The sequence below is a fragment of the Lonchura striata genome, chromosome 4A (assembly GCF_050655825.1).
Source record: "Lonchura striata isolate lonStrDom1 chromosome 4A, ASM5065582v1, whole genome shotgun sequence".
NCBI lineage: Eukaryota > Metazoa > Chordata > Aves > Passeriformes > Estrildidae > Lonchura > Lonchura striata.
In genome coordinates, this window is record NC_140742.1 from 12,264,246 (window position 1) to 12,278,206 (window position 13,961).

Below are 13,961 nucleotides of genomic sequence, written 5' to 3' on the forward strand. Positions count from 1 at the left end.
AGTTAAAATTCAAAGTCTTCCCTGCAAGCTCAGTTATATCTACTTATCCATTAAATGAATATCAAAGGATTCACTGCAGCTGAGCTAACTGACCTCATTTTCCATCTTTGGCCTCATGCATTCAAGTTCAAGCACAAGAAACTTCCTTACCCTCTTGGTGTGTTTAATTCTGGAGTATTCCAGGTATAATCTGCACCTAAGTCAAAAGGCATTTAAACAAAGCTCTTAGGATTTCAAATTTTGTCTTATCCTCATTTGGCTTCAAGAATTTCAGCTGCTTTCCTTAAATGATCTGCTCACATCTGCGCTCCAGCTGAGCTACGTTCATGCCCCACTGACCTGACCACTGCCATCTCTGCAATCTTGTGGCTGAGAATAACCAGCAGTGCACTCAGTCCCTGTAAGCATCAAGAGCCTTTCAAGAAGGAGGAGGCAGAGAAGTGCCAGCCTTTATATAACAGGGAAAAGTAGGATTTCAGAGAAAAAACATTGTTCATCTAAGGTGAGTAATGGGAGCTGCACGCCTGAAGCGCCCTGGTCCAGTTCCCCTGGGCAATGCGGACCGGAGGTGTCAGCATCTTGCAGGATTATTCTCTGCAATGGCAGCTGGCAGGTATTTTTCTAATACAGAGCACAGCAACACCATTCACACTCATTTGATTCTATTTGCTGCTGCTCCTGTTCAAACTCGGCTAATCCCATCAAGTTATTTCTTGGCCTGTGCCTTAGAGCTGAGTAAGTAAACACCTTTCATAAGGCCTGAGCCCACTTGTTTCAAGTGCATGATTAAGGACTAGACTTGAGCATTATTGTGAGAAAAGCTACTACGTTACTCACAGTTCCCAAAATCACTCACAGGTGTCTTGAAGTGGCACTTTCCATCCAGTGTTTCACTCCCTGCATTACAAATATATAGCATGGTCACAAAGGGGCACAAACACCAAATATCCATCTGTGTTTCAGCTGCCCTAGAGAACGGCTCTCTGAGCTGAGAATAGCTCATAATGGCACCACTTAGAGACTATGATGCAAAATATTTTCTGTGGCTACCAGACCTTCTCCACAGATGTCTCTTCTTGTTTACTATAAAGAAGACAGATGATAAATATAGTCAGCAAAAGTATTTTGGACAAAGTTGTACTCATTTGTAGTATTTGCATTAAGTAACACTAGAAGACTTATGCAACAGAAAGTATGTTGGCCCAACTGTAATTCCTTCTCTGGTACACCAAGGATAAACTATTGAACTTTACAAGTTTTTTTCAAGAAGAATTGTTGCTGCTTATTCTGGTATTGCTAATAATATAACTGATCTTGATAATAATATAACTGGGATATTTTCTCCTTTTTTTAAAACACCCGCACACACTTCTCTTTCTCTTCTCTGAGGCACTTTTAACTTCACATTCAATATTCTCTTTTGCATTATCTTGCCCACATCACTTCTCAACTAGCTTCTTAAAAGATGGATATTTGTTTTGAAAGCTTCGGGATTAAAGGAATATTTAAACAATTAACTGCAATCATATTCATCATCCAGCATGGTACCATGGACATGCACTAGAAATATAATGAGTAAAGTAAAACTTTCCTTCAGGAAGAAGAAAAGAGAAGATAAACATCCACAGATCTCTCTCTCATTACTTTCTTTTCTTTTTTAGACTGCAAATATGTCAGTCACTGGAACACTTTCATACTAGGTCATTATTGTTACACATATTATGCACAAAGACCCAAGGCCTCATTCTGTCATAGATAAGCTATTCACACACATCCTTTTTTTTCTCCTTACAGTTTATTTGCATGGCTGGCTGGATAATCAGTCATAATAACAAAATATGACTCAGCATGGCTGAATGTCCAATTCACTTTGGGGATTTTCTTGGAATTTTTTTTTTTTAAACTATTAATAACCAGAGAAGATGTGTCCCTCCCAGATAATGTTAATGTAAAAAAGATTTGATTAAAGACAAAGGTCAGGGGAAGGGGAATGGATCAAACAGCAACATTTCTACTGCCATGCCCTCAAGAGGCTCTGGCCTCTTCAGCAGCTCTGACCATGGTGCAAGGTGCAGGGTCCCTTGTCCCCCCTGCAGCATGGACAGGGGGATTTCTCACAAAATCCCCTCCTCAGGGCAGAGGGAGGATGCAGGTCATGCTCCTCAAGGATGGGCATCCTTCATTTTAAGGACATATGTGTTTTTCTGGACATCTAAATCCCATCTATGGGTTATTACAATTGTGCGAGCACAAATAATATTTAAAAATATTATTTATTTCACATCTAGTCCAGTACTAAGAATCTTCCTAGTATTAGTCAAAATCAACACTCCAGCATGACCACCAAATGAAATATGTGGGTCCCTCTCTCTCAAAGGATAACTCTCCTCTACTTCAGTAAGTTAATGGCAGTAGCAGTGGACGCTGCCGTCCTGCTGAGCAATCCTGGCTGTATGAATGTGACTGACAAAGATGGTGAATCTGACTGTTCAACACCTCTGGCCCTGGTTTTCAAGTAGAGACTAGCCCAGCTGAAAAGGGCACTGTGAGAACATATTTCACCTGGGACAGAGTGAAAATAGCATTTAGAGCTTGGCCCTCCATTCAGCCAGGTCTGCTGGCACATGTCTCTATTTTTAACCGTCTATGTAAATCTTGGGTGAAAGAAGCAGGATATATTTGTGTTTTCCAGAATTAGGGTAAACATGAGGATTTTACCTAGGGCTTTCCTGACCAAAGCACCTTAAATTGTGTAACCGTATACTAATAATGTTTGTTACTGTATTTAACAGAACAAAATTAGGCTGGCTGAGAAAATCCACATTAAAATCAGCTGATGAAAGGAATCACACTGTAATGTACATGCATAAAAAGCACATGGAGATTATTTCTGTGATAATCTGACTACAGAAGACCAAGATCAGCAAGATTCCTGACCAATATCTATACAGGAGCATGAAGCCAGCAGCAGAAGTTAAATATGCCCATGACCTTTAGCTGGCAGTCCCAGTTTCCTCAGAATTCCACACCACGTTTGAGAGGTAAACATCATCTGTACTCCCAGCCTCCTTCCTCAGTGCACTGCTTACGTGCACATCTGCTAAAATCAAAAGCAAACTACACAGTAGTTTAACTGAAACTCAAACAGGGAAAACATTCAATTAGGCAGAGAGAAAAGCTAACTTCCTTCTTCCTTTCCTTCCTCTCAGCAGCCTTGCTGCAAAAAATCAGTAGTGAAACTCTTATCTACTTTGAAACTGTTATTACACCTACCCTGATTTAATGTCAAAGTTTCTTCCAATTTAATTTGGTTTTAACAAGTGAGAAGTGCAAAACAAACCAGAAATTAAACCGTGTCCTTAATTATTGCCCATGTAGAACAAGTGCTCCAAAGAGCCAGCAGAGATAAAAGGCAGCCACTGCCCAAAGGGGCTCAGAGCACCTAATCCTGCCACAGCCACCACACAAGGGCTGTGCTCACCACCACAGCTTGCCACCAACTGGGCAGTGCAAAGCTGAGGCTCAGGCTGTCATCCTCCTCTCAAAGCCAGAAGTTACTCTGGTGCCATGAACATCTCCCAGTGGCAGAATCTCCAGCTTTGTGCTCATCCTGAGGACAAGCACTCCACCCTGTAAACTGGGACTGAGCTGACCATGCCTATCAGGGTTAGGGATGTTAAGGACTGTGCTTCTCCCCCTCTACTGTGCCCTCCTCAGAGTCCACCTGGAGTTCTGCATCCAGCTCTGGGTTCTTCAGCACAAGAAAGATGTGGACATGCTGCAGGAAGTCCAGAGGAGGGGCCACGAAAATGATGAGAGGGCTGGGACACCTCTGCTATGGAGACAGGCTGAGACAGCTGGGGTTCTTCAGCCTGGAGAAGAGATGCCTCTGGGGAGACCTCACTCTGGGATTCAAAGAATAAAGGGAGCTAATAAAAAGAGTAGAGATACTTTTTGCATAGGCAGATATTTATAGGACAAGGGGAAATGGTTTTAAACCAAATGAGATTAGATTTCTTTTAGATATTAGGAGGGAATTCTTCACGGTGAGGGTGGTGAAGCCCTGGCACAGTTTGCCCAGAGAAGCTGTGGATACCCAGATACCCATCCCTGGAAGTGTTCAAGGCCAGGTTGGGTGTGGCCCTGAGGAACCAGATCTGGTGGAAGGTGCCCCTGCCCATGGCAGAGGGGGTGGAATCAGATGATCTTTAAGGTCCTTTCCAACCCAAATCTTTCAATGATTCTCTCTGGCTGCCTTCAAAGTGAGCCCCTGGTTATGATCAGTGCTGTCACAAAATGTAATCCAAAGTACCTAAACTTATTTCTTCTACACTGAAGTTAAAATGAATAAGAAATCAAGTACAGTGCCACAAAATGCTTCTCTTCAGCTTCAGAAGCTTGTTTACCATTGCTGTAGTAGCTGAACTGCTGAATGAAATATTTACAACTATTCATGCAATCAAACTCATTTTCTTTAGGAAATAACTGATTAGGTGTCTCACATCTGTTCCTGACAATGATTTAAGCCTCTGCTGATCCCTATCTAGACCTGACATGAATTTTAATGTTTTAGAAGCCATCATCCTCAATAGAAGGGTGATAAAAGACTCTCTGGGTCTGGTGGTGGAAGCTCTGCTGCATCTGCAGTTGAAGGATGACACAATCAGCCCAGGGTTTTCTCTAACCCTGCGACCCAGGGCTTAGGAAGCCTGGCAAAACACAGAAGCTGAAGTAGAGCTTGATGCAGAATTACCTTGAGAATTATCCTCTTATCCCTGTCAGAAATTTTCAATACTTTCCAGATGCTTGCTTCCTTTATGCAGAGTAGCAATCCTGCTCCTCCACTCTCCAGTATTGCATGTCATCCTTTCACCAGTGTTTGCTCATCAGGGCCCTTTGAGGGAAGCTGCTGCAAGGTTGTGAGAAAAATCAGCTGCTAATAAAGCTGACTGACATTATACCCTCACAAAGCATGATGTTCATGTCAGGAAAGACAAAAAGTAATTCCAAATTTTTTCTAAAATAAAAGCTGTTTCATGGGTAAAGAGTCAATGCCACCATACCATTAGACAGAGAAATCTAAAGTTTAATTAATCTAATTCATCCAGCAATCCTCTTTTCCACAGGAAATTTATCAAAAGAAGTTACTAAAAACAGTAGGAAAAAGAAGTATTTATCTCAGGATGTTCCTTATTTCTGCAAGAGCAAGGGAGAAATCTTCATCCCTCTCAGGTCAGCTGCAAAGCTCAGCCACATTGTGCCAAAGACTCCAATGACAGAAGAGCTGGCCTCCATAGCTCCTTCTGGTAAGGGTGGTAACTGGGCTTCCTAAACTCTGACAAGAGCAACCAGGCCAGAAGAAAACTTTTGGCAACACTTATCAAGCATTACCTCGAGGTCAAGGGACTAATACCAAATGAAATAAATGAACATTAGCCTGCCAGTGACCTTGTAGAGCTGTAATTCAAATAGAAATGAAGTCTATGTAAGTGTCTGAAGAGTAATCTCTAAAGCAGTCAGAAATGCTGCAAAAGTAGATTTCAAACACAGTCCAAAGAAGATTAAACTGGCAATTCATCTCTCTTAGGACTTCTATACATCATAAATAGGCATTATGCCTTCTATGTAAAGCAGCCCATTATCTGATTTATTCACCAATATATCTTCTTATTCAAACAATTCAAACCAAACTATATTAGAAAATCCCAGAAAAATTTCCTCAGCACTGCAATTTTTGAAATAAGTTGATGATTTATATTTATACAATTTTACTTACTGTACAACTAAATTCATGTTTGTTAATATAATACACTATCTCTAAGGACAATTTTAAAGAAAGATGCTATCCCAGCTGGATCATTTATTAATATTCACATGCTTTCCTTCAAAAAAAAAAAAATCACAACACAGAAGTTGTTCTTTTTGGCATTAGTCTTTTATTTCATCCCCCAAGTGAAAACAGAAATTCTGCTCTAGTCACAACAGTGTACTACCAACAAACTCATCATTCTAACACTTCAAGCTCCATTTGCCCTTTTAACTATGAATATATCCAATATAAGGAATTCAGCTCCAGATTTAAAACATGTGCCCTGGATAAGACACTATTCTGACTCAGCCCCATTTCAGGTTTACAAATGGCTTAGTGGCAATATTAGTCAATTTTTTGCAATAATTCTTCTCCCATTTTAGGCAGTGGATTTTTGCCCTTTCCAGACAATACACCAGGACTATTGCAGAATCATATACACTTTCCTTCTAACAACCTTCTTATGGGAGCATCTCCTTCCATCCTCTGAATTATTTCCAGAAAGTTGAAAAATAGAATTGCAGACAATTTTCCCATGCAAAATAATTTTCAGTAAGGCTTCCTGAGTTGTACAACCTTCCTCAAATAATGGACTTCAGCTCCAGTCCCAGGGAGACACAGACACAGGAGGTCTTGCTGTTGAAAGGCCAAGTGCCATGAGATGTGAAGATGGCTCAGGTAAGAAAATGCTTTCTCAGAAGTCCATGCTGCAGCAGAACGAGCAACAAGAATTGTCTGTCCCAGGACTGGCACTCAAGGGCCAGCATAAGCTCCCTGTGCAATTACACAGCTCCACATCACTGCTGTGGGTGGGAGGTTAACCCCAGAGTTATGACGGAAAGAAAATACATTAACTCACTTTTCCTATGTTGACACATTGTCTCCACTAATGAGAAGGCTCAGCCTTCTGCATTAGCAAAATTAAACAGAAAATGTAGGTGTTAAGATTAGCACAAAGAGTTTGTTTTATTAATACTTCCTGCTGTGCCTCAAAAGGAAGCTATTAGAATTATTCAAGAAGTAAAGGCAAACTATGAAAACTCATCTTTAATATATACATCAGTAGTGGAGTCAACCCAAGTCCCACCTTTTTGTCTCATATGAGTCATTTAACACACACACTTAATACAACACTTAATAAAATTTGATTTGAAGCAGTTTGATCAGAGCAAATGTTTTTAAGTTACTGTAAATTGAGCCAGTGTACATTGCACTCAGAGACAGGACAAACAGGTTTATGGTCAAACTTCCTCAGCAAGGGGTGTAACCCTCCCCAGCTACTAGAGCCTCCCTAATTGCTGCTTTTACTGTGGCAAGCCAACAGTGGACCAAACACACATCATCCTCCTGTGTACATAAACACCTATTTGCAGTTTGTGCAGCAGAGCTTTGAACAGCCGAAAAGCAAGGGCTGACTCCTGTTTATCTCTTCAGTTGATACTCCCAAAGTGTCCCCCACAAAGAAGCTGGTGGAAGTTCAGCCTCTGTCTTCATCAGGGCCAGGGTTCATCTCATCCCTTTCAGATAAAGTTTCTGCATTGGCTTGGAAATCTTCTATAATGCTGCCATATCTATGCAAAATACCTATCAGCAATGGGAGCTCTTATCAGCTCATCTATTGCTCATTAATTACTCCAGAAAATGCTTTACTTAGTATGTTGTTTATGATCAAAACTTTATTGTCCGAAAGCAATGCATCACACTGTGCTCTGCATTAAACCAAGATTAAGTAGGCTGAGCCCAGAAAAGAACCAACAAACCTTATTAATTTCTTTTAAGCATGTGTGTATGCATGTGTTTGTGGGCTGAACAGATGAAGCAAGAGAGGAGATTAGCATTTTTATAGATATGATTCCTGCCATTGCTACACACTTGAAAATCTCGCCTAGGCTTGGGCACTTTGTAAACAAAATAAACACACCTACAAATATCTTTGCATTTATCTATTAGTCAATCAGTCAATCTGCCTATAACTGATACTCAACAAAGCACCTCACATTTACTTATAGGTGAGGGGGAACACCTCGATGATCCTTCCAACTCAGAATATTCCACAGTCACGGGGAGACAGAGTCCCACTGCAGGTCTGTGCTGAGCTGTGATGCTGCTGCTGCATAAAGAGGGGTGAAGCCTCTGCCCGGAGCCAGGGCACAGAGAACAGTGCAGGTTCAAGTGCTGGTAGCACACAGCACCAGCCAAAACCTGGGAACTCAGTGTAAAACTGAAAACACATTTCTGTTTCACACAACAGGCCCCTGCAGAGCAGCCCTGAAGAACTGAGGTCCCAGAAGCAGATGGAAGGTGATGTGCAGGGTGGCAAAGCCCTGCGTGCCATGGGGGAGTGGCGCAGCAAAGACCAAATCCTTTGCTGTCCCTGCCTGCTGTCACACCAGGGATCCAGCAGGAGGGTGGCACAGTGGCCCCAGGCTGTCAGCTCTGCAAAGATCAGGTAGCAAAGGTGTTGAAGGCAGCTGCTGGCCAGGGCCCCCTCTCTGATGATCCCCAGAACACCGTGCAGCCCACAAACCACCCGACGTCACCTTCCACCACCTGCAGCAGGAGCCCAGTTCCACTGCACAGGTGGGGTGTTAGTGTGTGTGTGTTTGTGTGTGTGCATCAGTCCCCAAAGCCAGAGCTCTGGGGTCTGGCCCTGCCTCCCTCCTTCTCCCCAAACAAAGATGTTTTGCAGTGCTCTCCTCAGCAGTGTTTAGCGAGCCTCTCGGTTACCATAGCGTTGTGCACTAAAGGAATGTCGAGAAATTAATCAATTGTATAATTGTGTTTGCCTAAGAATACAAGTCAGTCAGATGATTCAATGCATTTCAACAGCTCCATGGAGTTTGGTTAACACACTTCCTCTTCTACCATCTCAATGTTACCCTCATCAGCACTGACGTTTTTCAATATTTCAATTTTCCTTTACAGGCAGATTGGCAGGTAGGCGATCTCTGCTGCAGGCTAAGCTGAGCTGTTCTCCTTCTTCCTTGCCTGCTTCATTTCTGTCTTATCTACTTCCTTCTCTCTTTCTTGTAATAAGACGGACATCATGCATTCAACTTTAACCACACTGTGTTTTTAAAATTACTAATTCATCACTAATAGTCAGCAGTCACTTCTTTCTTCTAGATTTTATCCTGCATGATTTAGAGAATTTTGCTCTGATCAGCACCAGAGCAGAGCTGATACTAAGTCTAGGTTCCCAACTTACTTCAGGAATGTCAGGTTAAAAGGGAACCCCAACCCAGCACTACAGTCTTGGAAAACAATGCTGGAAAACAACAACATCTCTTCAACCTGCCAAGACGCACCAGAAGCCCAAGAACACATCCTCACATCATACAATAAACTTATGATTCACATAAGAAGCATGTAAGATTAAACTGTTCAGTGACACAGCAAAGGGCAGCTGAAGATCACTGCCAGTATTGCAAGCCCGTGGAGCCACACAGAGTTCATTTACACCAGCAACAGATCCCAGAAAATACACCATGAAGTAAAATACAGTTATTGGCAACACAGTCTGATGAAAAATATCTCTGGCCCAAAATCTGATGAACAGGTTGAACCAGCGAGCATGCCAGAAAAATCTGAACGTCATTGTCCCTGTCTAATGCTACAAGGAATCTGTATTGTACATTTTCAATGTCTAGTGTTGAGAGGAACTCAGATGTGAGAGAAAAAAGATTCAAATCTGCAACAACAGAGAATAATATTTCTTGCCTCATCTCCCAAGAAAACAGCACAAGACTTGATATATGGGGTTAAAAGTGTAAACAAACAAGATCCATTCTCCTTTCAAGCATACATTAAAAATATGACTACACTGCAGAGCAAAGAACTAACTCTGCAAATGTAATTTCCTATTTCCAGGAACTCTCTAATTTAATTGTATAACCTCTTTCATAAGATTATCAAGATCTATCTCAAAACTACCCTAATTGAAAGACTCTTATGCAACTTCAGTCCTTGGGTAGATACAAGCTTTCTTCTGATTCCCCACCCAAATTTATTCATGACCAATTTAGAAAATTTGACCTAGTGCAGATGCTATCTTTTAGCTTATTTTTTCCTGCCCTTTTGCTGTACAGTGCCAATTGTGTGAAAAATACCCCAATGTAGCCTGTCCCTTCAGTGGTTCACCTGGCCAGAGCTAAAGAGATGATGCTCTTTAACCTCACCTTGTACAACAGATGGTCTGTTTGTGTAACCACATCTCTAGCCCTCCTACCGCTGTAATTTCATGTTTTCTTGGCAAGGATGTCTAGAACTATTCAAAACATCAGTAAACCACTCCAAAAACATCGTGGAGCCCTTGTATTTGATATCCTGTATGATGATCTGTACAATGATCGTTATCACATTTCCCTGAATTTCTCGCGGTATTTTCCTTTGGCATCCAAGGATGTCAGTGGTCCCCTTCCAGCTGCATCTCAGTGCTTGCTCCCAGGTATCTTTTGAGCAGGCAGTGCAGCCACATCTCCCCCTTCTGTCATGGACAACTGGTGGGCTCCTATTTCACACTGGAAATTCTTGTTACTGGTCTCCATGCCTATGACTTTACTTTGCACTCAGCACTATTAAATGCCATTTTATGTCTATCACTCCCAATCAACAAAGTCATCTAAATGCCTGTCATGTGATAATCAGATCCTCCTCTGTACTGACAATTCCTTCCAAGTTTTTGTCATCCCACACAGCTCCTGGGCACACACCCACACCCTGCACACAGGTCAGAGTGGATCCATTCAACAGGCCCAAGCCTGGTCCCAAGGGAGCAGCACCACCAACCTCCCTCCATCCCAATGACTTTCTCTGAACACCTCTTTCCATTCAGAGAACTTTATTTGCATGCAATGGTTGTATCTTCTCTTTGGCCAGGTTCTTTTCTACCTTTCAATTCTTGTCTTGAACCACCATCTTCATTTTAAGCCATAACATCCCGTGGGGCATGGTATCACATACCTGGCTTTAGATAAATTACATTCCTACCCTACCCCATCTAAATAATCTGTTATACGAGAAGGATGTTAGATTAGTCTAGCACAATCCATCTTTGATAAAATCTTGTTGTAATTTAGCCTGCTTCCTCATTATTTCCATGCCTAATTATATTATTCTTTCCTACAAAATACGTCATGAGATGCTGGGTACTGTTGTTTTCAAACCAGCTGGCCTAACATTTCCTGCATTGCTTTTTTGTTTTCTGACTCTCTAGGGACTCCCCATAAAGGACACAAATGTTTGCCCTCTTCTGCATCTGAAGAGCCATGGGAGAGCCTTACTGCAAACTATGCAAGCCTCATGCCACTGCTTTCAGTATTCCAGGACTGGGATTATTGGCACCTCTTCATTTATCTCACCAAGATATTTAAGTTTTGCCTGTTTTCCCTGGGTTTTTTTGAAATCTTTGCTATGAATAGCTTTCACTTGCCTGCAGATTTGTCAGTAATTACACTCTGTTCCAGATTCTACAGAAGGTTCTGCTTTCATGAGAAAGTTGTGTCATTATTTAGAGACATCAGTTCCCCTTCCAGTTTAGGCATGTCTAATTTCGGTTCTGTGCAAATTGACTAAGTGCAGGTTTTGGTTGAACCCAAATAAGCTCATTTGAACCAAAATAAGAATGTCCTTATACAAGGTCACACCAGGTTAATCAAATCACTTTAAAAACAGACTTCAACTAAATTGGTGTAATTTCCCCATGTAGGTAAGGCCAAAGACAATAAAGGAATACAAAATAGGTCAAAGTCTCTCATTAATTGCACACACCTTTGTGGTTTGACTGAATCTGGTGACTCTGAGGCTGGGCAGATGTGCAGTCAGCAAGCCCAGCTGTGCACAGAGCTTTTGTTTGGGCCTGCCACCACCTCAGCCTCCCTTAAATCTGGGCTTAAGTGAGATTGGGGGAACAGTAATTAGAGCCGTGCAGGACTTTTCTACAGGGACATTGCTCCTTCAGCTTATGGGCCACAGGGCATATAGGCCATATATACTTTTGGCCACACCACAGCAGCAGGGAAGAAGGCAAAAAACCAGAATGGCCCCAGCCTGAGCTGAGGATGGGACAGAGCTGGTGGAGTTACGATCACCAGGGCCAGAGTGGTGGCACGGAGCTGCTACTGCAGCAGAGCACGGCCTCAGCTGAGCCAGGAGTCACTCAGGAGAAGGGTATCATCCAGGTCCTAACAAATAAATTCAGCTGCTGTACCTGCCTGACTTCCCTGACAGAGATTTGTAAATGAAGTGATGGAGAGGTCTAACATTTCAATAATACCAGAAAGCACTGGTTCATACTATTTTGGTTTTTGTAAGTTTTACTGTTCTGTTTAAATCATATTATTTCACTAGGATCTGTAACTGTTCCAGTACAAGCCCAAATTCAATTATTCTGATATAGGCACATAGCTTATTTCTCCAGTCTTGAAAGAATGATCTATGCTGGCATTAAAAACCTTGTACCATTACATGTGAATCTTGGGAAGTTGAGTAATTTAGGACAAAATAAAGCAACTTCTGTGCATAGATAAGCCCTAGTTCCGAACTGTAAAGACATCCTACCAATATTTTGATACCTACTAATGAAGTTGGATTTGACATCAGTATCTCTGCAATGTAATGCCACTTCCTCTATCATGAGACTTTAATTATGAACTACTCATTTGCTAATTTTAATCTTTAACTCTGAGCTATTTTTGTGTACTTGATGTATGTGTTAAACTAGAAAAATAATTTAATACAGATATAGTCTCAGTAGCTAAAACCCAGGAACTATCACATATCTTACTGAAGCTTGCAGTTTATAAACACATTTCAAACCAATTTTACTTTTTCCTCTAAATCAAGTAACTGTAACCCACAGCTTGGAACAATCAGGATAAGTGAGCAGCATGCAACCACTCCTAAAGCCATTTTCATTTTTCCTATTACCTCTTCCAGAAAAATTCTAAGGATTTGCTACTACACATGTTTAGCCCAAGAGATACAAATGCCTCCATTCCACACAAATTTCAACTTTTGGCTTTCTCTGGAGCTTCCTGTCCTCATTAGTGCTGGCTGCATTTGTCAGGGCTCCATCAGCCCCGGAGTCCCGAGTGCTGCTGTTCTGGTCCTCCCTGGTGCACCACTGACACGCTGCCTTACTCTGATTAGCACGTTACAGGAGAGTGATCTGCTTTTCTTTTTTTAAATACAATTTCTAAAAACCCAAAATCCAAATTGTATTTTTCTGACTGACTAACTATGGTGAGGGATTGCAGTCTAAGAAGTTTATAAAAATTACACAAATTCCCAACCAAAACACCACATTGTCTACATTCAGTACCAGGGCTGCACACTGCGTACTCCTGAAAGTGTCTGCTGCTTCAAACAACATCCGTTAGATCTGTGAGGACTGTGAAGCCTACATATCAAACCCATGAAGAGCTAGCTGTCTCTTTAAGCCAAATTCACATTTCCAGAGCTAGGGATTAGCCAGCAGTGATCCAGCAAAATAAGGATAGGGGAGCACTGGCATTCTGCTCAAAAATGAAGGAAGTGACTCCTAAGATTTTCTCGTGTATACACAAGAACGTCTAATCCCTGTAGTGAAATCAGCACCACAGCTCTCACTACAGACAGCAAAATAAACTTCAGCTAATAAATAACCCTAGTCTCCCCAGGCAGGTAAGGCATGGAGCATTATAACAGCTTTGATTTCAGGGTCATTATTTCCAGAGTCACTCCCCTGCTGAAGGGGACAACTTCATCCATGGATCAGGGGTACTTGGTACTTGGTACTTGGGTGCCAGTTCTGTCCCCAAAAAGGGACCGATGTGCTGGACTTCTCCAAAATCCACTGAGAAGGGACCTGCCTCCTGCCTTCGGGGACTGTGGCACTTCACAAAGGACTCCAGCTCTTCAAACCGCGTGCGACACCTCGCTGATGAATCACACAGGGCTGAGCTGCGACCTGTGCTTCCAGTGCAATCACTTCACAATTTCTACCCAGAGCAATCACTTCACAATTTCTGCCACTAAGGACCGAGGCGTGGAGTTATCATTCACAAATCCATGACTGAAGCATGTGAGAGACTTCCAAAGCCTTCTTAATTCCGTACTTATAATGTAAACATTCTGTAAAATCAAATGACACAACAACCCTGGTGGGAAGAAT

General features: G+C 41.9%; 1 protein-coding gene across 9 annotated transcripts in view; it reads right to left on the reverse strand.

Moving 5' to 3' along the window:
• Positions 1-13,961, reverse strand: part of PASD1 (PAS domain containing repressor 1) — a 109,972-nt gene that overhangs the window by 37,500 nt on the left and 58,511 nt on the right. For 2 of the 9 annotated variants that reach the window (XM_085570893.1, XM_085570896.1), the window contains exon 2: positions 838-13,921. The exons of 6 other annotated variants lie outside the window; for them this stretch is intronic. The gene's annotated coding sequence lies outside the window, so the exon portion shown is untranslated. The remainder of the gene's footprint in view (positions 1-837; positions 13,922-13,961) is intronic. One more of the 9 variants, XM_085570897.1, reaches the window with a different exon arrangement.